This window comes from Bos grunniens, chromosome 3, assembly GCF_055505025.1.
Source record: "Bos grunniens cultivar Pamir isolate PY7600 chromosome 3, Bosgru_T2T1.0, whole genome shotgun sequence".
In the NCBI taxonomy this organism is placed as follows: Eukaryota; Metazoa; Chordata; class Mammalia; order Artiodactyla; family Bovidae; genus Bos; species Bos grunniens.
The window spans coordinates 88,058,911-88,085,150 of record NC_141167.1 but is presented as its reverse complement, the minus strand read 5'-3'; the positions used below and the strand labels follow the sequence as shown (position 1 = coordinate 88,085,150).

General features: G+C 52.4%; 3 long non-coding RNA genes across 4 annotated transcripts in view; 1 reads left to right on the top strand and 2 right to left on the bottom strand.

The window, feature by feature from the left end:
- Positions 1-10,050: 10,050 nt before the first annotated feature.
- Positions 10,051-15,520, bottom strand: LOC147376007 (uncharacterized). The gene is made up of 3 exons (XR_015160628.1): positions 15,381-15,520; positions 11,404-11,567; positions 10,051-10,252 (listed from the first exon to the last, which is right to left on the bottom strand). It is a non-coding gene; the product is annotated as an uncharacterized LOC147376007 (long non-coding RNA).
- A 282-nt stretch (positions 15,521-15,802) lies between these two features.
- Positions 15,803-26,240, bottom strand: part of LOC147376005 (uncharacterized) — a 22,751-nt gene continuing 12,313 nt past the window's right edge. The window contains exons 1-2 of one of the 2 annotated variants that reach the window (XR_015160627.1): positions 24,620-24,803; positions 16,550-17,568 (exon numbers count right to left, since the gene is read on the bottom strand). This is a non-coding gene — a long non-coding RNA (uncharacterized LOC147376005). Of the gene's footprint in view, positions 17,569-24,619; positions 24,804-26,240 lie in introns of those variants that run through there. The other variant, XR_015160626.1, reaches the window with a different exon arrangement.
- The window catches only part of LOC147376006 (uncharacterized), a 1,654-nt gene continuing 505 nt past the window's right edge, over positions 25,092-26,240 (top strand). Inside the window, exons 1-2 of the long non-coding RNA XR_015160625.1 lie at positions 25,092-25,232; positions 25,433-25,519. This is a non-coding gene — a long non-coding RNA (uncharacterized LOC147376006). The remainder of the gene's footprint in view (positions 25,233-25,432; positions 25,520-26,240) is intronic.

Genomic DNA, 26,240 nt, shown 5'->3' with positions numbered 1-26,240 from the left:
GTTGAACCTGCCCTCAGGCCACCACTGTGGAGTCTGTGCCACTGCCTGTAGCAGTGATCAGGGAACCCCTGCCCCTTGAGGAGGGGTCTCCCAGAGCTGCTAGGGCCAGGCTAGTGAGGGCTGGCCTGGGACCAAGCAGGCAGCTCTTTAGGTGGCCCTGGCCTTGGGTGCTCTCCAGGATGCCTGGCACGCAGGTGTTCAGTAGGTAAATGAGGCCCGTCATCCATCCTTCATCTGCTGGCTGGCACTGGCTGTTTCAGCAGCTGTACCCAAGTGGTCTGTGGCTGCTCCAGTGGGGACCCAAAGCTCCCTGACACGGTTTTAGGGGCCAAGGTTGAGGCAGATAGGCCCAAGCCTGGGCAGGCAGGGAGAGGGAGCTGGAGCAGATGGAGGGCAGGGGATCACAGCGGGCCTTGGGAGCCCAGGGATGTGGCTGCAGATTCTATGGGCTGCCAAGCCTCTGTCCTTGCACCCTACAACTTAGGTCCTGCCTTACACTGCTGGCCTGCCGCCCTGGAGATGTCACACTGGCTGGGAGCCTCTCAGAAGCCCAGTGCAGTGCATACATCATGCCACTCAGACTCACACCTTCTGGAAACCCTTGTGGGGCTGCAGCCTACTGTGACCACTAGATGTCACTGGTGACCTTCCTGGCCAGCTCCAGCAGTCCTAACCAACCAGACCTAGGGCCTCCACCCTCTCTGGGCCTGGGCACACAGTCCTGGGACAGGGTCCAGAGCCTCATGTGGAGATGAGCCCTGTCCTCCTGCAGATGGCAGTCACCCCCACCACCCTCAGGGGTCATGCTCTGGGCCGCCGTGCTCCAGGCACAGACATCGGTGCTCACCCTGAGCAGGGCACTGTGCCAGGTGCTGAGGGAAGGAGAGAGGATAGGAAGACATGTCCCTGTGTGGAGGATGCACACACAGAAACCTGTCATTTTAGCACTGGGCATAAACGTGACCATGGAGAGGAAGGAACTCCCAACTCCACCAGGAGGGAGGTCTAGGTCAGAGAAGCTTCATCCAGGAGGGTGCTTGGTGTGTCTGACAGGGGAGCAGGAGCTTGACTGAGAGCCCGGCAGGCACAAGCCCGTGTGTAAGAGTGTGGGACTCAGTCTAGCTGGAGTGGGTAGGGGTGGGGTGGGCAGGGGGCGAGAGATGGGGCAGGATAACTGGGCAGGGGCCAGTCACCTTCACGCAAGAATTCTTGACTGCAGCCAAAACTGAATTATCCACGTCACACCCTAAATCCTTGCAGTGCATGTAGGCGCCCCATAGGAGCAGCCCTCAGCTATTGCTCACTCATACACACACACACACACACACACTGCCAACCTAAGCTGGGGTCCGCAAAGGGCTTTCTTTCCCACACCGTCTCTGCTCTACCAGGGCTGTAGGAACGCCCAGCCAGCACTGCTGCTGAGCGGGTGTTCCCTCCTTCCCAGGCCCTTCCCTGGTGAAGACCCCGTCCATCATGTGGCTGGTGGCCCGTCATCTCAGTTGGGGGTGCTTCCACCATGAGCCACACCGGGCGTCCTCTCAGCCCATCTGCACCCTTGGCTGTGTGGTTTTGGATGATAAAAGACAGCTTCAGGCTGTAGCCATGGTACCTGACGCTCATTTAAACATACTAAATGTGCTCTGAACTTCAGAGGGGTGCATTACAAAGCCTCAGAAATCAGCAAAATGACTCATCGGAGATGGAGCCATCATCGGGTCCTGGGACTGAGAGTGGCGGGGGTGGGGGGGGTCAGCTGCTTGGAGCCAGGGCTGGTTATTCATGCTGCATCCACGCCTGCGTTCCACAAACATTCCTCACACACTAAATCTGTGCCAGACGTCTGCGCTAGACAGTGGGGAGGAACTCTGAGCTGCCAATTTACCCAGAGCAAGAGGTGGGGCTCAGGCTGGACTCAGACTTGGCAGGTGGGGCAACTAGAAGGGCAGGTGAGATGGGGAGAAGCTGTGTTCTTCTGTCCTAGAAAAAGGACAGATACGAGGCTTTGGGGAGAAAGCTCAGGCAGAAAAAAATGTCCGTCAGGGCAGCATGCAGGGGCTAACCATGAAAAGCCTTGTCCCAGGCCAATGTTAAAGTCCTCTGGGAGGCTGTGGGCAGCACCCAGTCAGATGGTGTCAGAGGCCTGGGGCGGGGTTGTTGTTGCTTAGTGGCTAAGCTGTGTCTGACTGTTTGTGACCCCATGGACTATAGCCCGCCAGGCTCCTCTCTCCATGGGATTTCCCAGGCAAGAATACTGGAGCGGGTGGCCATTTCCTCCTCCAGGGGATCTTCCCGACCCAGGGATCAAATCCACATCTCCTGAATTGCAGGTGGACTCTTTGCCGCTGAGCCACCAGGGAAGCCCTTAGATCGGGGTAGGGGAGAATGTGTGGGGCCCAGTAGGAATCTGCCTTCCTCATCTGGGATCAGGGAGTAGGGAAAGCTACAGGGTCCTGGCGGCTGAGGTGGGGGCTGATATGCGAGGCCAGGTACGGTGTTATGGGGCAGATTGTGGTTCCACTAAGACTGATGCTCTGTAACCCATCATGTGTCTTCCAGTTCCTGAGCCCATTCCCCCCTTAGCTTCCTAAAACAAAACAATTATAGTCTTGGCTGTAACAATAGAAAAAAAAGATTTCTTCACATCTAAGCCAGATTAAGTGGAGAAGCAAAAGGGCTCCAGGATCAGGAGGAATGGTGGCAGCTACAGAGACCTGGCTGAGGGACAGAGGGGTCCCAGAGGGCCTAGCATCGGTGGATAGATACCCGCCTGGGAACAGCTTTGATTAATCTTCCCTCCCTCTAGGGATGACAGTTCCTTTGAAGATCTGTGTCATCAATCAGAGTGGCAGGAACCCTCTACTATGCAGCAAAGATCAAACATGATGTGTTAAAAGTGAAGACAGAGGAGGTGCCCACAGAGTGCTGCCCTGAATCCCGTCTGCTCTTGCTGGTTTCGTGAGTCTGCCATGGGGTCGGGGTGGAGAAATCTGTAGGCATCTTTAAAGATGCTGCTGCCGCACCCATTCTGCAGGACCAAAGGGGCCCTTTGTTGCTCCTGGGGAGATGCCAAGGCTGGTCCTCCAACAGGGAAGTTTGTGCCACCCTCTCAGCCTGGCTGTTGACCTGAGGATGCTCAGGCCAGCCCTTAGTTGAGATTCTTGCCCACCTGCCCCTTCTCTGAGTTGAGTTATAGGCAGGCTCTTGCCAGGGAAGATGGCATATAACCACCCATGTGACTGTTGCTCCAAAGATGCTGGGACCAAAATGGAGGTCCAGAGAGAAAAGATGAAAGAAAGCTGGAAACAGACCAGATGAGCCTGGGCTTGGGGGAACCAAATGACTCGGCAGGCAGGCCTCTGTCAGGAAGAGAGGTGCTAAGCTACAGCTGACAAAGCAGCTGGTCAACTTGGATTTGATTTGGGCTTGGATGACCCCGAGGAGTTTCAACTGGCAGGTGGGGCACTGGGCTGGGCAGACTGCTGATCCTGTAGTGGTGACTTCTTGCTCCTCTAGCTGACAGCACTAACCACATGCAGCTGGTCATTAGAAGAGGCGGGAGCCAAAAGCAAGAGGGAAAATTTCTAATCCAGCCCACAGCTGGTTGGATGTCCCAGGGAACAGCATGGGGCATATCAACCAGTGGAGGAACGTGGGGAATCAGGGGCCGCCTCACCTCCTAGGAGATGATCAGAACTCAGTCAGCCTGGGCATCGAAAGCCAAGAGACCAGCTGCTGGGCTGGCAGCCTGAACTCCCAGATGATAGCCTTCCCGAGGTCACCAACAAGGGCTCAAGAGCTTCTCAGCTGTAAAAATACCATGTTGGACATTAAGTTCATTCACTAACAAGTGCTCCTGGGGCTCCTAGACAAGTCAACTCAGTATTCTCACTCACAGGGACCTGATTAAGAGTTAAGTGTCTCGAATGGCAGGGTTAGGGTTAGGGCAGGGGCTCTTTGTCTTGAAGAGAACTAGAGAATACCCAGGGGGCCATGAGCAAGCTGTCAGACCTGTGCTTCCCTTGGCCTCTCCAAAATACTGCCCCCCATTGACACTCAGTATATTAATAGCCATGTATTCCCGCTTAGCAGAACTCTGTACCTCAGATTCAATAACTGAATCTGAAAACTGGCATTTTCAGTTGGTCTGGACACAAGGTGCTTCAAAGAGGCCTGGGAAGCAGGGGGCAGTAGCCGGGAGATGGAAGAGTCAGGCTGATTGGAAGCTGAGAGCTGGTCTTTGAGCCCAAGAGCTGGTCTTGTAGCCCTAACTCTGGACACTGGCTTGCAGATGCCCATCAGATACTGGTGTCTATAGGAGTAGTGTGTCTGCAGTGACAGCCCGGGACCAGGAAGCAGGGTGTGGGAGCCAAGAGGAGAAGAGGAAGCCTCCAGCCTGGAGAGTTGTGGGGAATGGAATCGAAACCCTGGCTTCTGACCAAGTTTATGTGCTGGAGATCTGTCTTCAGCCCTGAGACCCTCTGGCCCCTTGGCTGAGCAAAGACAGACAGCAAAGACAGCAAAGACAGCAAATCAGGCTGGGTTCTTTGCCAGACAGAAACCAGTGGCCCAAGAATGGGGTCTGGTGGGAATCTCATGGGTTGGCACAGAGGCTCTTCTCCCCTCAGTTGCTTCAGAGGTCACAGAGTGGTCAGCGCAGGAATCTCCTGAGCTGTCCAAAACCACAGAGCATCCTCTCTAGCTCATGACTGAGGAGAAGGGTAAAAAGGGATCTTGGTGCAGAAGAATTTAGGGTAACAATTAGGGGGAAATTTTCTGACGTAAAGCTGGTATGCTGCTTTCTGTAAACTTTTAGCAATAAAGAGAATGTGCATGAGTGCATGCTAAGTCACTTCAGTCATGTCCGACTCTTTGGGACCCTATGGATTTTGCAACCCTATGGACTGTAGACAGGCCCCTCTGTCCATGGGATTCTCCAGGCAAGAATACCAGAGTGGGTTGCCATGCCAGCCTCCAGGAGATCTTCCCGACCCAGGGATCGAACCTGCGTCTCTTACGTCTCCTGCACTGGCAGGCAGGTTCTTTACCACTAGCGTCACCCAGAAAGCCCAATAAAGAGAAAAGGCCTTGTTTAATTGGACCAGTTAGCCAGAAGCAGGAGGATGGGCAAAATGACCTTGACACACAGATGCTTTTCACAAGCCTTAGTGGTAAACTCAAGCAGGGGTGCCTAGACAGAGAGAACCCCGAGCTCCCAGTCCACCAGGCCTCACACTAATGCCGCAGGAAGAGGACAACTGAGGTGTAACCCTCCTGTTCCGCTCAACAGAAGAGGTGATGAGACGGCCCTACTGTGGCCTAGCGTGGGGACCCCAGGGTGGTAGAGTCATAGATTGCCAGAGGAAAGGGAACTCAAAGAGCAAGACCTGCTACTCCCAACAAGAAACTGGGGCCAGAGAGGTAGCTTGCTGCTTTCAGCCCTCTTCTGGAGGGTCTCCACGCCTGTGGACCCCTGGGAGAATGCCTTCCAGGAGAAGAGCCGGTGCCTAGCCTGAGGAAGTGAGGGGGCACAGCCATGGGGAGCCGGGCGTGGGGAATGGTCCCCATGACCCTAGCCAACCTTCTGGGCCCCAGATGAAGAGTGCATCGCTGGTTCCCCTTGGAGGGGAGTAGTCAGTCACCCCGTAAAAGTTTATTTTTATACATGTCTGATCTATTTCACATCCGCTCAGATATTTTGACACATATACAGGAAATGTAACTCTCTCCCATATGGCAGTGTGTGTTTGGCCAGACCTGGGGAAACTCAATAGGGTCACAGAGGAGCAGAGGGGAGCTGCAGCGTCAGGGAAGAATGCCAGAGGCCTGAGGCCACAATGGGCACCTGGGGCCAGCAGGCTGGGGACAGGGGTCAGAGCGAGGTCAATGCAGAAATCCCCCTGCCTGTGTACAGGGCCCCAGGGTCTCACGCCCAGGAGGCTGAGAATGCTGTGGCTGCTGCTCCCCAGGAGGGATGAAGTGATCCAGGAGAGGGCAGCTAGAGCAAGGGGATGGGGCTGTTAGAAAAACAAAGACAAGTTAGGCCTGAGGGCCAAAAGCTGAGACTCCTCAGACATCAGCAGAGGAGTGGGGCTCTTCTCCCCACTCCCACGTGCTGGCATCTGAGCACAAGCACAGGGGGAGACCCACAGCTCCAGTGAAACAAAGGGAGGGGTAAGGCACTCGGCTGGGTGCTACCCACCTGGATCTTCCCTGAGTCAACGAACTCCTGTGGGCCTCCATTTCCTCATAAGCAAATCAGGGTTGATATTACTTAGCTGGGAGGTCGGGAGGATGAACGGGGAGAATGCACATATTGTTTCTCAAATGGGTCTGATACAGGAGAAGAGGTTGGCATTTGCTAGTTCTCTGTTCTGAACTATAAAATGGGGAGGATGCTGGTGTCTCCCTTGCAGAAAAGTGGGAGGTTGAAATGGGACAATACGGGACGATGTGAGTGAATCACCAGGCACAATGCCTGGCTCCAGGGGTGTGCTTTCCAGGTGGCACAGTGGTGAAGAATCCGCCTGCCAATGCAGGAGACACAGAAGAGGTGGGTTAGATCCCTGGGTTGGGAAGATCCTCTGGAATAGGAACGGTAACCCACTCCAGTATTCTTGCCTGGAGAATCCCATGGACAGAGGAGCCTGGCAGGCTGCAGTCCATGGAATCACAAAGAGTCAGACATAACTGAGCACACACATGCACAGCGGTGGGTTCTTGGTTCTTCAGAACACGCTGGGTCTTCACATGATGCTGGCAGGCCCCATGTGGGTGTGAGCACAGCATGCTCTGGAAGAACTCAGAGGGGCACCTCGCCCCTCCACACGGGTCAGAGAGGGTCCTTTTCAGCTCTCGCAGAGAGGAAAGTAAACTCATTTTTTCATGACGGATGGTAGCCAGAATAGCACACTAACTTTATTGGTCTTTTCCCTTTTTATTTTTTGAAGTTTAAATTCATTGACATAGCATTCCTACAGGGTGTCCCATGGAGGCATGTTGATGGACAGGCATCAGTAACTCACAGAGTCGAGATTGGAGCAGATGCAGGCTCTCTCCCCGTGATCCCTTAATGCTGGCATCAGACACAGGGCACGGTGAGACTGGTGATGGCACAATCTCTCCAAACAAAGCCATTTGGACTCTCCTACTCCTATGTGCTTGAACACCACACGGGTAGCCTGGCCTCTGCCTGTTTCCAGGGACTCCTTCCCCACAGCTATGGGCGCTGCTGGCCTGGAATACGTCCCTGCCTTGGTCATCACTGCCCCAGCGAGCTGGTTCAGGATCTCAAAGGGCCAAGGAGGAGCCTCGAAGTCCCTGCTTGGTAAATAGAGTGTGACAGCCAAGAAGTCGCGAAGCCCTCCCCTTCCTCCTTTCTCCTCTGGGACCCAGAAGGTTGAAGCTCGAAAAGCCCAGGGAGTGTCAGTAGGTGGAGGCTGCACTTGGCCTCACCTCACCCCACTCCCCCACCCACCTCCCTGTAAATCCTGGCGACACAACAGGAAGGCCCTTTAACTAGCACATAAAAGTGCTTTGGGCTTTCAAAGGCCTGCTCTGCATTTATGGGGAGCCCGAGGCTTTTACGGGCCATTTCTAGTCCCCCTCCCCCTGACCTACTGATACATTGTGGTTTCTAGCTGTGGTGTGGGGAATTATCACAGCCCAGGCCTAGTGACCAATGGGGCAGGGAAGGAGAACGAGGGAGCCTTGCACCAGGGAGGCAAGGGTATCTCAGCAAGGCCCAGCCGGTCACCCAGCCTCCATGGGCCAGGCAGTCTTCTGAGGTGACCCTCTGACTGGCCCCTCTATCCTTTGATAGGGCTCAGAATAAGGCCTCACCAAGTTGGTGCTGACGGACTGACTGATCTAAAGCCAGAGTAACCATGGATCAGCCTCAGAAGGGGCTCAGCAAATGCTCCTGAAGGGCAGGGAGGGTCTTGTCCTAAGAGATATTCAGCCTGTTCTGGAGCTAGCCAGGCAGGTGAGCCAGTCAGACTAGTGTTCAAACAATGGATTTTTTTCTTATTTATTTTTAATTGAAGAATAATTACAACATTGTGTTGGTTTCTGCCATACATCAACATGGATCAGCCATAGGTAAACATATGTCCCTTCCCTCGTGAGCCTCCCTCCCACCTCCCACCCCATCCTACCCCTTGAGGTTGTCACAGAGGCCTGGTTTGAGGTCCCTGAGTCGTACAGCAAATTCCCACTGGCTATCTGTTTTACATATGTTAGTGTATATCAAACAATGGATTTTGAAGATCTTGTTTGGCCCTGAAAGACTGAGCCTATAGGCTTGTAAGGATGTGGCACGGTGGGTGTGGGGGGTTGCAGATTGTTAAGCATCTCTCCAATGTAGAGCTGGAACTTCATCCCAGAAGCCTCGCAGGAGCGTTTTTCCCACCTGGGCCTCTGATCCTCCTTAGTACAGAGAATGCTCTGGCTCTGAGTGTGTGGGCAGTGGGAATAGGGCAGGGGGTGTGGTCCCCAGCTTGGGAGATGTGAAGGCTGGTGGAAAGGAAGAAGCGGCCAGAGTCTCCACCTGCTCCCATCTTCTCCTGCCTCCAGGCTCCCAAAGTAGACCCCAAGACCCCTCACTGAGGTCTGCCAGGAACCCCGCTCCATCCTGCTCACTGCCCCTCCCTTCTTGATTGTCTTCTCTATCAAGCTCCTTCTCTGCTCTTTTCTTTTTTTTGTTTTTCCTCTCCCTTGTCATTCTCTCCTCTTCCTCTTCATTAGTCTCCCTCCAATTCTCATGCTGTGGACCATTTCACTTTGTTTTTACCTTTTCTTTCTCCTCTTTCCATCTTTATTTGATTTAACCATCTTCCTCCCTCCTCTCTTGTACCAGAGTGTCTCTTAAGGTCTCATTTAACAATGAGATCACATAATTTTTTAAGATTCCATAAACATAGGCCATGCACAGTGCCAGGGGCTTCCATGGTTATCATTATGTTTAAACCTCACCATCACCCTCTGAGGTTGAGGCTGCTCACATTTTACAGGTGCAAAACTGAGGCACACAGAACAGGCATGATTGCCTAGGACCACACAGCTATCAGATGATGGACCCAGGATTACCTCCAGCTGCCTTCGCAAACAACAACAATCAAGATTTCTTATAGTAGTGGCATATAGTATGGCTCCAGAATATAGTACTGCTGCTGCTGCTGCTGCTAAGTCACTTCAGTCGTGTCCAACTCTGTGCGACCCCAGAGATAGCAGCCCACCAGGGGCCCCCATCCCTGGGATTCCAGTACATGCCAAATAGAGATCGTATATTTAGTGCAGTTTACAATACAGGGCCAGACACTGTTCTTAGTGTTTGTGTTCTCAGCTCACACTCCTATGAGGCGGGTACTGCTGCTTCTACCCTCATTTTACAGACGATGAAACTGAAGTGTAAGAGATGAAATAACTTGCCACACTATAACAGGTAGGTGGCAGGGGAAGGTTCAAGCCCAGGCCTCTGGACTGTATACAGCATCACTGGGCCCTCCCTTCTCTCCATGTTCTGCGGCAGGCAGTCCTTTCATTGGGAATTTCCGGGTGATGGAGGCATCACTTCTGGCTCAGACAGTAAGAGTCCTCGGGGGCCTATGGGCCAAATCTACCAAGGGAAGGTGTCCACAGCACGTCTGGGGTTGTGTGTCCTAAGGAATGCCAAGGCCAAGTGCTAAGCACGGATGTCACTGGCAGGGCTTGGCTGAGACAAGAGGATCTTGTCTTATTTCCAGACTAGAGAGAATAAAGGCCTCTATTTGGAGCCCCTGCCCCCCAGCTGGCTCCTCTGCTCCCGGAAGGGCCTCTCATTCCCCTCCTGGGAGGGCCTGGAGAGCGTGCCCTTCCTCCTGACCTGCTCAGGGAGGGGCTCTGCTAAGGTCAGGCAGCACCCCACTTGGGCCCATGGCCGCCCCAGCCGCTGCAGAGTTCTTGGCGGGCACCTGGTCTGGTTCTCCTGGCACGGCGAGGAATGTGCTTCTGTCATCCTATCCTCCCTCCCCAACCCTAACCCAGCGCAGAATTGGATTAAGAACAAAAATATGAGCTGTGTTTGTTTTAATCAGCTTCAAGACATGGGGGCTTTTAAAGGGAAGGAGAGCAGGCCGGAGCTGGCCCCGGGGCAGGCAGGCTGGGCGGTGATGCCATCCCAGGGTCAGGAGCACGCCGAGCCATGAGTGCATCTGCAGGTCAGATCCTGGGGCAGATAAGGGCTGAGAAGGAAAGGACCTGGGGGGCCAGGGGGCTGGAGGAAGGATGAAAAGGATAGGAAGGAGGGAGGGAAAGACAGGGTTTTCCCTAAGCCTGCAGAGGGCCAGCAGCCAGCAGTCCCATCAAGTCCCTCTTGCTGGCATGACAAGAGGCAGGAGGGGAGGATGCTGTGAGGCTGGGGGAAGCCCCTGGAGCCCAGAAGAGCCAACAGAGAATCATTTTTTTGGCTCCTCTTGGCCTTTGGAATGAGGGATAATGGAAAGGAGTCGAGGAAGAGTCAACTGCAGTCTCCACCACCCGATGGCAGGAAGAGCCCCTGCCTGGGGTCACCACAGAATCCAAGCAAGGGTATCTGGGCTGGAGCTGGCACCAGAGGGGACAGGTGCTGACAGTGAGTCAACCACACAGAACCCAGGGGCAATTGCGAGGTGTCAGGGTCATGTTGAGGGAATCAAGGCCTGAAGGAGCAAAAGGCTGGGAAAACAATGATCTCCCTGGGTAGATCTCAGGTTACATGAAGACCTGGGGGCCATGGGGTATGGGGAAGGGTTCTGAAGAGGGAGCCAGAGGGTGCTCTGGGATCTTGGAGCAACTGCTTTTTAAAAAGCCCCTGTGGCCATACGACTGTATACTTGCTATACGAGAGGTTATCTTTACATGTGCCCTGTGAGCCAAGGAAAGCTGCCCAGAGAGATTCAGGGACTAGTCCAAGGTCACACAGCCAAGAAGAGAAGTTGGTACAATGACCTCAGGCTCAGGTTTTCTGGCCAGTGCTCGAACCTCCATGGATGGGACAGCCTCGGCTAATTCTCAGATCAAAGCCTCCAGATGGAAACGATAACGTCAGACAGCTGAGGACAGAGCTCCCAGAGGCGTTCCCCAGAACTCTCCTATTCCCCAGCCTCTGGGCATCAGGAGAAAGGCCTGGACTGGCTCCGTCCATGTGCCAATCACACTCCAACACTGTGGGCCATCCTCGCCCAGAGGATGTCTGAGCTAATCCCCAGGTCCCCTTAGATCAAAACATGAGCTCCTCGGGACAGAACCAGGTCTTCTAATTCAGGTTCACAGATGGGTTTCGGTCCATGATGACACTTTTGCCAGTCAGAGGTGAAAGTGAAAAATCAATAATCCTTATATGGTAACATTTGAACTTCCCTGGTAGCTCAGTAGTAAAGAACCCACCTGCTAATATAGGAGACATGAGTTCGATTCCTGGGTGGAGAAGATCCCCTGGAGAAGGAAATGGCAACCCACTCCAGTATTCTTGCCTGGGGAATCCCATGTTCAAAGGAAACCTGGCGGGCTCAGTCCATGCGGTCGCAAAAGATTTGGACACAACTTAGCAACTAAAAACAATAAAATATGGTAACATTTAGTCAGCTTTTAAATTTGAAATATCGTTCCTGTTCTGATTTTAAATGTTCTTTCTTTCTTGTTACAAAACATGATGAAAGTAGGACTTCTGGAAAACCTGTTTTTGGGAAAATTATAATTGTCAAACCTATGTCCATCCCCTTAATTTTTAATTGGTCCATAAAATCCACAAGTTTGAGAACAACTGTAATATTTCATTTGGAGACATTCTTACCTAACCTGAGGCACAGGCTTCCCAGGTGGCACTAGTGGTAAAGAATGCACCCGCCAATGCAGGAGATGCAAGAGATGCGGGTTCAATCCCTGGGTTGGGGAGATCCCCTGGAGGAGGAAATGGCAACCCACTCCAATATTCTTGCCTGGAAAATTCCATGGACAGAAGACCCTGGTGGGCAACAGTCCATGGCTGCAAAGAGTCGGACATGACTGAGCATGTGCACACACACACACTGAGGCGCAGTGCAGAGCTCTGCACACGACAAGCACTCGGTACTTGTGGAACAGGGGACGTCTTACAGGCCAGGCCAGCAGGGACTTGGATGTGGAGACCTGGGCTGTAGATTCTCCGATGACTGGGCAGGCCTGAGCAAATTCCTGCCATTTTCAGCCTCAGTTTCCTCTTCTGGAGGAAGAGACAGGAGGAGACAGGACTTTCAGGCAAACTCTAAGATGAATCCCAGGGGCAACATTCCACGGCTCCCAGAAAAGAGACCCACCAGCCTCAAGCACTGAGTCTGCAGCTATGCCCCAGGCAGAAGACTGACAGGGGTGCAGGGGGCTCTTGAACAGATGGCCCATGTGAAAGAAGTTCTAGTAACAACAACAGAGATCTGATGGCCCTGAGAAAAGAGCTTAACTGGACAGTAGCCAAGACTGAGGCCCAAAGCAAATGAATGCCCATTGGCCCATTGGCCCAGGCCTCTGGATGCATCTCCCAGCCCTCCCAGGCTGGGATCAGGGTCAGAGCTGCCCTTTCATTGTGAGTCTCACCACCCTTCTGTAGGTCGAGTGGATCCAGTCCAAAGCAGCCAAACTGGACTTTCCCCTGCTCTGTGCCAAAGGCAGGGGATGCACACATTATTCAGGAAAATGTGCATACACTAGGGCCACATTAGTCAAATTTCAAATAGAAGTATTCCTCTATTCATGAGGAGGGCATGGCAACCCACTCCAGTATTCTTGCCTGAAGAACCCCCATGGACAGAGGAGCCTGGCAGGCTACAGTCCATAGGGTTACCAAGAGTCAGACAGGAATGAAGCGACTTAGCACGCACACACGTGTAAGTACCCCAGTGTGTTAAGTGGCAATTGGACTAAACAAAATATGAGCAGCCTCCACTCTCAGGGACCAGTCCTTGGCAAATACCCTACTGACCCGAGGGGGATACAGATGGGAGGAGACCCAGTCTTCCCATAACGAGCATTCTGGACCACAGAAAAAGTGGGTGTCATGCACAGACCCAGCAGCAAAGTAAAAGCAGGGGCAGAAGGCATGAACTGTTGGCCGTCAATGGGATCTGGAATGAAGCCATCTCTCTGCATGCTGGAGCGAGATCAAAAAGAGCGTGTGCTGATTCAGAGCCCGGCACTGGTACCCCCAGGCACTGTCTTCAGTGTGTGGGTGACTTTTTAGCTTTGGTCCAGCTGTGAAGAGGAAAGAGGTATCTTTGCCCGGGTCCTCGGGTGCAGGCGGAGTGGGCACAGCTGTCCGCACTAAGTATGGAAGGAACAGGGACCATGGGGGCAGGGTGATCACAACCCTTCCACCCCCTCGGGCAGCTTAGCTCTGCACAGTCTCAGCCCCATTCCCCAGACACCAAGGGACACCCGCTGCTGACACCATGGCATTGGGTTTCCCTTGGGCCGGCTCAGGCTACTGTCACCAGGTCTGCCAGGAAATTGCTGCTGACACTCAGGGAAGGGCCCGGGGAGTGGGGAGGCCAGGGATTGTGAAGTCGGTGAGTTCTGAGAAGGCACTAGAAGGGGCTGGAGCAGGGGAGACAGCTCTGGTTCTGAGTCTCCATCCCACTCCTGCCCCTTCTGGGCCGCTGCAGAAGGCCAGGGAACCTGGCAGCTTGTGGCTAGCCTGGCCACGTGGAGTGCCATGGAGGGGAAGAACAGGACTCCCCCCATACCCCCAAACCCGATGCTATACAACTCTGCCCCTTAGAATCCCTCCAGGAGGAATGCCATGCCTGCCCCATCCCCATCTGGCCATGTGCCCAGTACACTGAAGGGCCCACCACATGCTTTAATCTGGATAAAGATCATGTTCCTTCATTGTGAGTCCTACTAGGTCCCAGGCGGTTCGCCGTGCAGCCTCGCCTGTGCCTGTACACCATCTCTTTCTCACTCTCTCGCCTGGGCTTACTAAAATAAAAATATGCAGTGGCTCCCAGGTGCTCCTGAGTATTTCAAAAGTTTGGGAAGAAAATGGGAACAAGGCCAGGGGTAAATGGCAGAAGGCGAAGGGACCTTCAGACTGGGAACTGGGACCCTCCAACTGTCACTGCCCCTTCTGTTCTCTGACAGGATGTATGTGCACATGTGTGAGCATGTGCATGCGTGTGTGCACCTGTGTGTGTGCATGCATGTGTTGGAGATGTCGGGGATGGAATGACCATCAGGGCCACAGAGGGCCACAGGACACTCTGGGCTTCCAAGGGCAATAGTTGCAGGATTTTGGGCCCAAGCCACTTGCAGAGAAACATCTGAACAGCACCACTCCTCCCCACCGCGCCCCCTGCCGCCCCCCACCCCCCTCCTCCGTCAGCCCTGGAATGCGCCATCCACCCTGGCTTCAATCCTGGATTGCCCCACCCTAGTCCCCGGCCAGGCAGGGGGAAGAAGAAGGCTAGAGGCAGAAGCAGACCCTATGGACGTTCTGCAAGGGGCTGGGCCTTCTGGGAGAGAACTGGAGAGTGCTGGCAAGGGTGGTGAGCATCCTGTGAGTATGGGGTGGGGGTGTGGGTGTCCAGCCAGGGGACTCCAGAAGGTGATGTTCAGTTCCTGGTACCAGGCTGGAAGCCACTGATCTCACCAGCCAGCAGCTTGGAGCCTTCAACCCAGACAAAGACGGTCCTCTCCCTGGGAGCCCCTTAAGGGCAGGGATAGGGCATCTCAGAGGAGGACCAGTCAGTCTATCCATCCATCCACCAGCAGGTGTTTCAAATAGCTGCCAGAGGCCTGACGCTGTGACAAGCGTGCGGAATTTTCTCAAAAAGGCCCACCTCTCCCTCAATCTGGGAGACTCGGGAAGGCAGCTGACAGCGGGGCCAGGCAGGGGAGAGCAGCGCCCGATTTCCTTGAAATTATCACCTACTGTTCTTACTCTTCATTTAATCAAGTAAGGACATTAAAGACAGATAAAAGTATGCTAACACTTTTTAAAAAACATAAAGAGGATAAAAGGCAGTTCTTCCCAAGATCAATTAGTGACAGAGGTTAGACCAGAGGTTACTTTGTGGGGAACTGATTCAAAGAGACACCAGGAGGCCTGGGGGACACTAGGCAAGCACTAGTTTCAGATCGGGAATACACGGACATTCGCTGGCCTGTACTCTCGGGTTAGTGCACTCTGCTCACGTAAGTTACACCTCAGGAAAAAAAAGCAGAGACAGACAGAAGTCAGATGTTAGCTCACGAAACCACATGGACTAGGGCAACGCTTCATGAATTCAAATTCCAGCTTCACCTCTCGGTATCTATGTGGCTTTGAACAAATTACTTAACCTCTCTGTGCTTCAGCCACCTCACCTCTAAAAGAGGATAATAATTATACTTACCTCAAAGAGTTCCTGTGAGGATTAAATGAGTGAAAACATGTGAAGCCCATCCAACCACGTTTGCCATATAGTAATCACTTGGTAAGTGCTAGGCACTGTTATTAATATTATTTCAAGAAAGTGCAGCTGCCAATTTCATACTGAAATGCAAGAATAAATTTAAAAATTTAAAATTAAGAAAACATAAAATGACACTTTATAATGTGAATTACATGCTGTGACATGGCTTTCTTGCACAAACATAATTAGAGACTCTATATGTGATTACTAATTAATTATTCAACAAATATGTATTGAATGCCAGTAGCTTCTAAAACTATTCCAAACAGTAAAATAAAGCAGTGAATCAGACAAAATCCCTGTCCTCATGAATTTACATGTGGGAGACAGTACAGAAATAAGCAAACAAATATGTAACTCAAGGCTTCCCCGGTGGTCCAGTGGTTAAGAATCTGCCTTGCAATGCGAGGGACATTGGTTCAAATCCTGATCTGGGAAGATCCCACATGTCGCAGAGCAACTAAGCCCATGTGCCACAACTACTGAACCCACACGCCGCAACTACTGAGGCCCATGCTTCTAGAACCTATGTCCACAACAAGAGAAGCCTGCACACCACAACAAAGAGTAGCCCCACCAGCCACAACTGGAGAAAGCCTGCATGCAGCAACAAAGACCCACCACAGTCAAAACACAAAATAAAAATAAATAGATAAATCTTAAACAAATGTTACTGTATATATTAAGCATCAGCAGAGGACATCAAGCAGGATAAATACCAAAAGATCTACACAAAACCACACCACACCGAAACGGCAGAAAATCAAGACAAAGAACAAATCCCAAAAGAAGTCAGAAGGGAAAAAAATATGCAAATGCTTTACTCACAGAGGAACAAGGTAAGAATTATATCAGACTTTTCCTCAGACACCAAGCAAGCAAGATGAAAGGGAAGTGAAATATTCGAACTGTTGAAATAATTCTGTATCCAGTGAAATCATCCCTCAAAAGTGAAAGAAATGGACTTTCTCAGGCAAACAAGGTCAGTAGTGGTAAATGCTGTGAGAAAAAAGAAAGCAGGGTAAAGGGTTAGAGAACAATGAGGAAGGTGCCGTCTCAGGGAGGTGAGGACATCTCCCGAAGGAGGTCCATTTCCATGGGGACCCGAAGAAGGAGAAGGGGCAGAGCAGGAGCCAATGAGGACCACGGAGGGAGCACAGGCAGAGGGAACAGGAGGGACATAGGCCTTGAGGTGTGTGGTGTGCTGGAGGAGCAGAAAGATACCATCACAGCTGGAGTAGGAGGAGCCCGGGGTGGAGGATATGAAGAAGGCAATGCCCGAGGCCTGGGTCACAGGAGGAGTCTGAGTTCAGTTCTGAGTGCCAGGAGAAGCCACAGGAAGAGTCTGAGCTGAGGAGTGATACAGTCAGGCCTCTCTCTTCCAAAGATCACTCTTGGCCTCGGAGTGTGAAGAATGGGGAGGAGCAAGGAGAACAGGTCCAGGGCAGCGTCCAGGCAAGAGATGGTGGGGCCATGGACCAGGATGGAGGGCAGAAGGGGGTGAGTGATTCACTGGGTTCTGGATACTTTGGAAGGTGGAGCAATCGGATGAGGGGCAGAATGGATGTGGGGGGTGAGGAAAGGAAAGGGCCCATGTGGGTCTTTGGCCTGAGCAACTTAGAGAGGGGCAGCGCCTGTGGCTGAAATGGTGCCCCTGCAAGAGGAGCCGATTGGTGGCCCAGTCGAGGTTCTGCTTTGTTAGGTTGAGACGCCTTCTAAGCCCGCAATCGGAGAGGACACGCGGACAGCTGGACATACTAGTCTAGCACTCAGGGGAGCGGGCAGAGCGGAAAATACCACTGGGAGTCATCAGCAGCAGGAAGTCAAGCTCACATGCCCTGCCTGTTCTCACGCTTGGGGTTTTCTCGTAATCATTATGGAAAATTCCCTGTAGCTCTGCTAAGAAAAGTGGAAACAGTCTTTCTAGGGTTGTCTCATTAAGGCTGGAATATTCTGGGCGACATCAGAGAAGGCGAGACCAGCACCCCTTGTCTCCAGTAACTCCATCGATCCTCTCCCTGTGGGTGGTGAGCAGGTGTCTGATGGCCGAAGATCCAGGGAAGGTGTGGTCGATGCTTTGTGCCAATGGCCAGAGAAAAATACCACCTGGGCAGGACCACTCAGTGCCCTGGGTAGAATTGGAAACAATGTTAGATGGTGCTCTCAAGAGAATGAAATAATCATGCCCACCCACTTCTCTCTCAGACCTGATCACAGTATGCCCTTTGGATAATAGCTGTGTCTGGTCACTAAAACTGTGGCTGATGGGACTTAAACAGCCTTTTACAGTGGCTGACATTCCTGTTTAACAAAAGAAAGCAAACTTTAGACTCAAGGCCTTCCAAAGGCAACTCGAGCTACAATGTAATCACATTCTATGCCTTAGTTTTATTTATTTTTCTGGCTACCCTCTGTTTAAGACAAGTGCTACTGGTGTTCCATTTATAGTAGGACTGTACAATGTCCTTTGAAAAGATATTCATGTGTATGTGGACATGTATGTGTGTGTGTGTGTGTGTGGTGAGTTAATTTAAAGAAAAATGTTAATAGTACAAGTGGCACTCAGATGTGGCCGAAATCATGAAGGTGCTACTCACATGACGAAAGCCTGAAAAAACATGACTATAAAACATGAAGAAATGGAAACAAGAGCCTTGAATCTTATATTCGTACACAAAGCCCATAACCACCCAAATCACCCAGGATCAAGGGCAGGAGCATTTTACTTTTCTTTTATAGCTCCAGCAGGCTGCAGGTAGATAAATTTTCCACTTCCACCAAGAATGTTGCTTTTGGTATTTGCTGTGGCTAGATTTCACCAAAGGGCTTCCCTGGTGGCACAGACTGTAAAGAATCTGCCTGCGATGCAAGAGACCCATGTTCAATCCCTGCATCGGGAACATCCCCTGGAGAAGGAAATGGCAACCCACTGTAGTATTCTTGCCTGGAGAATCCCATGGACAGAGGAGCCTGGTGGGTTACAGTCATGGGGTCACAAACAGTCAGAGACCACTAAGTGATTAACACTTTCACTTTCACAGGTTTCACCAAAGGCAAAAATTCTCTGAATATACAATTCTCACCATCTCAAGGCCACAAATTTGATGTTATTAACACAAATGGTATTTTCCCAAACACTGCAAACTTATGAAATGCTTCTGAATCAGCAAACACTACAATATGCCCTTTAAATAACAGCTGTACCCAATCATACTTCTAACTCATGGAGATAGAAGTTCTGGATCAAAATGTCCCCAAATGGTACCCTTATCAAAAATAAGGAGTAGGTTTGGGCATGACTCAGATCTTTAAGCGGCATCTGGCCTAGGCCAGACCTCAGGTGTCTCTGTGTATCAGGTGCTCCCCACACAGGACTGCCTGCCCAAGTCAGGTGAGAGTGTCCATGTGGGGTTCCTAGATCCAGGCAGAGAACAGAGCTCCGGAAGAACAAGAACAGAGGATATTCAGATGTGAGTCTTGCTGTCCTCTTAGCACCCCAAAGAAGCCACCACACCCCTTCCCTAGAGACCTTTTGGCCTGGTGGTGTTATCCCCAAAGTAGGAATTATGGGTCCTGGGTTCTCAGCACCTCCAGCTGTGACCGGGCTGAAGGAGGCACAGCTGTCTTGCCAGAGGCTGTGTCTCTTGCGAAGGAGAAACATCCGGCCAATTCCACCAAGAATGTCAGTCAAAATGCAGGGCGGGACTCGGTCAGCTCAGCCATCCTGTCCAGCAGTTCTTGTGTCCTGGGAGCAGGCGCCTGGATAGGCCAGGATAGGACCTCATCTCCACAGTCCTCTCCCATCTAAAACCTGTAGCCTGGGGGGGGGGGAGGGGCGCCGCAGGATGCGGAGGATGTGACCTAGGATGTGGGGACCCGCGGGCTACGTGGAGAGATATGCAGAGGTGAAAGGGCAAACCTGCTTCTAGTCTCCTTATCAGGAATGGCCGAGGGAAAGGGAAGTGGGCAGCCCTGGAGGTCAGGCTGGGGGGTCATGGCTGGGGCAGAGCGAGACCCACGAGACCTAAGAGGAGAGCCTGCTGGGTGGGGGAGAAGGAGAAAGGGGTGGGGGTGTAGAGGGAGGGTCAAGGAGGAACCAGCTGCACGGCCATTTCCCAAGTGGTGGTTGGGGGGTGGGGGGAGGTTGGTGCAAAAGCTAGGGTGGCCAGCCCTCCAGGTTTGCCTGGGACTGTAGGGCTTCCTGAAAGACAAGACTCCCAGGCTTAAAATGAAGGTGTAGCTCTGGCTGGGGACTCACCACGCCACCATGCTAGAATGCCTTCTCACTTCTCCCCTCCCGTTCTCCACACAACAAATAATGACACGTCCCCTCTGTGCTAGCCTGCTGCCAGACAGGGGGCTCAGCAGTGAAAGGACAAGCGTGGCCAGGGCCGTGCAGGCTGGGCACCCCTCCCAGCACACGCAGGTGGACTCTGCACAGCACACCCGCCCGGCCAGCCCACCGCAAGGTGCCTCTGGGGCACATTTCTGGGAAGCTTTTTGTCTACCCCACCAAACCCCAAAGGTGGGGACTGGGTCTAGTTCACAGCTCTACCTCCCAGTGAGCCGGCCTAGGGCCCTGAGCAGCATGGGTGCTTAATGCATGTCTTTGGCTTGAGGGGCTAAGGCACTCGGGGCAGGCTGGAAGTGAGGACACCTGTGAATGACCAGTCCCTCACCTGCACCAGTACACAAGCACAAACACACGCGTATGCACACAGGCACACCTAAACTTTGAGCAACATGCTTCCTGACTCAGCACAGAAGGGCGCCCAGCCCTCTCAGCTAGGAAGGGTGACGCCTGTAGGCAGACCCCAGCCTAGGTTAGGGGAAGGTGGTCCCCTAGATGAGGGCGGGCAGAGCTGGCTTGTTCTCTCCTAGCTGTGAGGTCTTAGCCTAGGGCTCCATCATCCTAGTCCCTCAGGGATCCCACCTGCAAGGAGCTCACAATAGTCAATGTACCCCCTGTATGTCTGGGGTCATCATGGGGAATCAGAGCCATGCTGAGGCTCCCCTGACCTTGGTCCTTGCAGCCGGAGAAACCAGTGGGGACCCTGAGGGGAGGCTAGGCCTCTTGGGGCACAAGGGACTGCAGGAATGGAGGCAGTGCTGGAAGAGGGTTGGGGTTCCAGCGACAACTCCAACCAACTCCTCTGCCTGTTTAAAGAGTAGGGGATTATATCACTGAAGTCACCACGGGACTGTAAGCTTCTTGCAGACACACAAGACTGTGTGCACTCATCTTAGTCTACCCAGAAGGGCAGTGCTTAGATGGGCTTTCCACACTTTCCATGGACGTTGCCCTTAGAGAGCAGCGCCCCACGTTTCTGTCCTGCCCCCTGCTGACGTTTTATCATATTGCAACTCATGAGATAAAACGAAAAGCAATGGGTGGGATTTCTGACTGGCTGTGTTCAGCCCGCATTTGGGAAGTCTGGCCTTGGGATATCATTAGGATAAGACCCCTGAGTGTTTCAGGAATAGCTGGAACCTAGCCACTCCCAACCAACTGAGGAGTGGGAGAAAAGAGCAGGATGTGGCAAGACAACTTTAGAGAAAACAACAGCACACTCTATCCACAGAACACAGACAGCAAAAGCACAAAAGGGACCTTGGGCCTTTTAAATCAAAACTTAGGTGTCCAGAGTTGGATTATCAGTCTTTGGCAAATGCACACTCATGCTTTCCTTCAGTTAGTTATTCACTAGCAGTTTTTCACAATTCATAAACACGTATGAACTAGGAATTTTCTTTCTTTTTAAACAGTAGAGCACCCCCCCCCCACCTTTTCTTCTAAAGGAAATTTCACGAGAATCCTGGTAAATAAAAAGTGGAACCGCTCTGGCTGCAGTAGGGGTGGGGGCTGGGAGCTACCTGCTTGGCCCCCCCTTTCACTGCTCCAACTGCCCTGAGAAGCCCCTTAGAATGCTGTGGAACACGATCTAAAGCAACATGATCTATGCCCAGAATGGCAGGAACCTGTCTCTTTCATTCCTATGTCCCAGCACCCAGCACATGCCCAGTTCAGTGCCCGGTTTCAACAAATGTTGGGTGAAATGAATAAGTGAAGCTTGCTGCAGTGTCTACCCAGGTCTGATTTGGGGCGAGGGCAATGAGAACTGTCTCTGCCTCCAAATGTGTCCCCCATCAGCCTGCCACAGTGCCTACCATTCCCCACCCCCATGCAGTCTAACGCTGCCTGTTCCCCGGGATTCAGAGCAGATGCCACCTCCTCCATGAAGTTTTCCCAGATGTCCCCCGCCACAGTCATCTTGCTGCCTTTGAACGCTGTGGCCACTTTATAACACCTCTTTCCTGCATTCTTCACACTCACTCAGCCCTCAGCCCAAGTTATTTGCATACATCTTATTTCCCCAACTATGCAGATGCTGCCCTCCTTAAGGGTAGGACAGGTTTGACTGACTGTTTCCATCTCAGCCTTTCAAACAGTAAAAATCATATCAATGTATTTGAGGTAGAAGGAAAGTCTCCTGATTTAAAAGGACACTGTGTCTCCAGGAAGGCCCATTAAAGTTCTCAACAGGGGCACCTGGAATCAATCTGACTAAGACATGAGTGCAAAGTAACTTCTCCACTCCAGCAACCATCACCAAGGAGAGAGCATTCAAGGAGATCCAAAATAGGGAAGTCTGAGTGGAAAAGAGACACGTAGGGCTGCATTAGTCCCAAAACTGTGTGAAGAGGTTGGGTCCCTGGCTCTGAGAAGGATTTGGAAAATGTGGTCCACGAAGAGCTGGAGGAAGGGACAGTGAGAGTAGAGACTGGAGGAGGCTGGAAGAGGGTCCTGGGTCCTGGGGCACTTGAGTTCGCCTCCCCACTCCTGTCTCCAGTGCCTGGCAGGCTGGGACAGGGGGACTAGCTCCCTTTTCCTCCCCCAGAACATCTGGGGCCACATCAGACTTAACGATCTGGTAAAGAAAATTGTTATGGAAATATGTAACCGTGAGACGTTATCAAAGGCGTCTTTAAAGTCCCTTTTCAACCCCCAGCCGGGTGGAGGGGATTGGAAATTGGAAAACTGGGAGACGATTACAGGACCATCAAAGTGGCCGAAATTCAATCCAACCTGAAGGTTTAAGGATGGCTAGCAGACCCCTGCCCCAGCCCAGAAGGCTGCAAACCCACTGTTTAAAAACCAAATCAACGGCATCATCAGATCCGGGTCTGGAGCAAACAAACGGCGCCCACAAAGGCTTCCCTGGATTTCCCTTGTGTTGAGGAAATCTGAGAAGTGAGGCCCTGGGAAGGCTCCCAGCTTCCAGGGCTTCTATCTTCTCCTCCCCACCCCACCCCACTCCACCTCACCCGACCCCACCCCCATTCTGGGCTCCGCTCTTTGTCTCTTCATCCTTCTTGATGCCTTTCTTCTACATCTCTTTGTGTTTACTCTTTCTCCTTCCATCTGTCTGTCTCTCTTCTCCTTCCATCTTTCTTTATATATTTCTTGTCCTAACAGTGTTCTTCCTCTCCTTTTCCTGTTTCTCTCTCATAGTCTGTCTTTTGTGACATTCCCATCCCTTTGTTGTGAATTTCCATCCATTTTGTCTTTTAGCACTGCATCTGTCTCTCTACATTTTGTCTTCTCTTTCTCTTTTTCTCCCTTTCGATCTTTCTCTTCCTTTTTCTTTCTTTCACAGCAGAAAAACCTTTTCTTCAGCCTCTATTGAATTTTTCTGCCTTTGTCTGCTTGAGGATTTCTTGTACTTTCAGGCTACGTATGAAAGGAAATCCTCTTTGGCTGGTATATTTACCCTTATGAATCCCAGGTATTTCTCCCAGGTGTCTAAATATAAATAGCCCTCCATGCATGCCCATCGAAAGACATTAGTCTCAACCTCCATCACCGTGAACTGTCCATAGCGGCAAGATTACTGTGCCCTGTGCCAGCATACACAGGCACTCAAAATGGACATGTGGTTTTACCTATGACCAGGCTCTGCAGACATGGAAATTTATGTCCGGAGGGGTGGAATGCTACAGCACATAAAACTGATACAGGCAGAGAACCTCGGTAATTTACAATTCTTTTTTATGTGGAGTGAGAGAAAGAGACTATAATTTTGCTACTAATAAAGTTATCCATATTTATTCTCAAGATTTGAGGGTTTATCTTCTTTCATATTTCTTGCGGTCGTAACCTTGAAGGCTCTGTGAGATCGCAGGTTTGTAATTAGAAAACAGCTCAATTCGCACGTCTCTTTGGAAACACCGAGAGTTTCATTCCGCCCTGCAAAATTTGTCGGTAACCAAGCACGAGAAGAAAGCTCCATATAGTCATTCACCTTCTAAGAATCGTTTCAGAGGCGCAAGGGAAACACATACGTGTTTATGAAAGAACGGAATAGAGAAAGGGCAGAAGAAAACGAAAGCAAGCGCACGGTCCGCGCCGCAGGAACCCCGGGAAGGCGCGGGAGCCGGCGAGGCTTGTTGCGCACAACAGACGGGAAGCCGCAATTCGCTGCTGGGCTGCTCACCACGGCCTGCGGCCCGGATGAGAGCAGGACGCGAGCCGTAGCGGCGGGTTAGGGGCAGGCAGCACCCACCCTCCGGTCCGCCACCCGCTCGTCGTGTCGTCTGTCCGTCACGGGCCCCAGTGCGCAGCGCTCCCGGCTCGCGTGTTTTCTCGGTCCGCCGCCTCCACCTCTGCTCCCGGAGAGCCTGGCCGCGCTGCGGACAAGCCGTTACTTCACCAGGCCCCAAGTTCACGGGCGCCGCGCGGGTTCCGCTGGCGTGCGCACCAGCTGGGCTCAGGCCCCAGGCTGCGGCGGTGCTGGAATCCTCGGCCCCGGCTGGAGAGAAGACGCCGGGCAACCGTAGGCTCGAGCCCCGGCGGGGGGGCCCCCCTGAGCCTCAAGGCCGCGGGTGATCCGGGAAGAAACCAAGCGCCCGTTCTCTTTGATCTGGTTTTATAGAGATTTGATGTTGACATTAAACTTTGAATGCTTTTATCTATTTCGATCTCTCTCTTATTCTTATTTTGGGCGGGGCCTCCTGTGCCAGAGCTAAGGGCTGGCGAGGGCACGCGGGCGGGACGGCCACCGGGGTCGACAGGGCGGGCACCGTGGTCGGCTGGACGAGCACAGAGGTCGGCGGGCCCAGAGGTGACATGGCGATGCGAGAGGAACGCTGGACGTATCCACCTACCCGTATCCACCTACCCACATCCACATGTAATTCCCGATCGCCCCACGTATCCCTCCGTCCCCCACTCGCACGCCAGACCGCTCTCTCCATCAGCAACGCCGGCGCGGAAGGCCGAGCAGAATTGAGACGCCGCGGAGAGACCAAGGCTCGGAGGGGCGCAGAGCGCGGAGACCGGGAGTAAATGGGAGCCGCCGCCGCAACTCCGGTCTCCCTCCGCAGCCTCTGTACCCATGCCGAGAGGCTCAATTACTTTCAGGTGTGGACCACTTAATAAAATAAATCTTCCGGGGGCAGGAGGCGAGTTTTCAGGAGCCTAATTCAAATCAGCAGACTTCGCATTTGTAAAGAGGGGCTTCCCTCAAATCCTTGTGGTTGCGGGGTTGGAGGGATTGGGGGGGGTGGTGGGGGGCCAAGGAGTCAAGAATAGAGGTCTCTTTCTGGGATGATACTGTCAGCGGCTGGGCGGAGGACCCTGGGAGCCTCTCTGTCTCCGTCTCTCTTCGGCTGTGACTTTTTCTGGCTCTGTTCCGGTACATCAGAACGGAACCAACCATTTGGGGTCTGAATCACTCTGTTAAACCGACTAGAGCCCTCTAGCCCAGACAGGAGACCCAGTAGAAACAAAAGGTTCTGTCTCTCTCCATGCCTCCCCCAGCCCCACCTCTTTCTCTCTTTTCTCCTCCTTTGTCTCCATCATCCGTTACCCAATGTCCTCTCCATCTGAGATTTCCAAACCTGGTTTTGCAACACTGGAGGGAAACTCCAATTATCTCCAGGGCTTTGTGAAATGCTCAAAATGAAATAAACCTTTAATTATTTAACTGCAGGTTATGGGCCCCCCAATTGGCACGAAAAGCAGAAGAGAAGGCCGATGGATTAAATAAAACATCCCAGGGTGTCACAGCTCCCTGAAGGTGAGAAACGCCAGCTTTAGAGATTTCAGGGCTCCGGAAAGAATCCCAGGCTCAGAAGAAGAAAGTTCCCAGGAGGACAGGGACTTAGTTTATTAAGGTTTGGGGCCAGAGACTCTGCTCTGCCCTAGGCTTTCTCCCCTCACCCTCTTGCCAACTGTCACCATCTAGGCCTTTAGAGGAGGGAGTGGGCTACTCTCTTCCTATCCCACCCCACTCCCACTTAAGATCCTTCAGTAAGGTCCAGTTTACATCAGACAAAGCAAACTGTTTCCTTCCTCTTTTGCTAGGAAATTCAGACCACAACTGAATTCTTGTCTGAATTTCCCAGGTTCTGCTCTTTTAGAAGAGTTACTCACCCCAAAGTCCCGTCCTCATACCACCAGATCTAGGAAACTGCCCTTCTCAGGGCTCAGGGACGGGAGCCCCCGAGAGGTGACCTCAGATGGCTGAGGTGGAGGGCAACTCGCTCCATAGCATCTGACAAGGGCCCACATGTTTCCCGTACAGAGAACAAATCTGCCCCATTAAAGCGTTACTCCGTTGGGGAAAACACTGATGCAATATTGGAAACATGCTGGGCCCACAGTGAGCGCCGGAAGGAGAGGCAGGTCTTCTCAGGAAGGCAGAGGCGGCCAGTGGGTGAAACTAATCCCGCCACGTCCACCCTTGCTTGGCCCAGCAAATTGAGGGAGGGATTATGGACCAAAACATCCAGATGCAG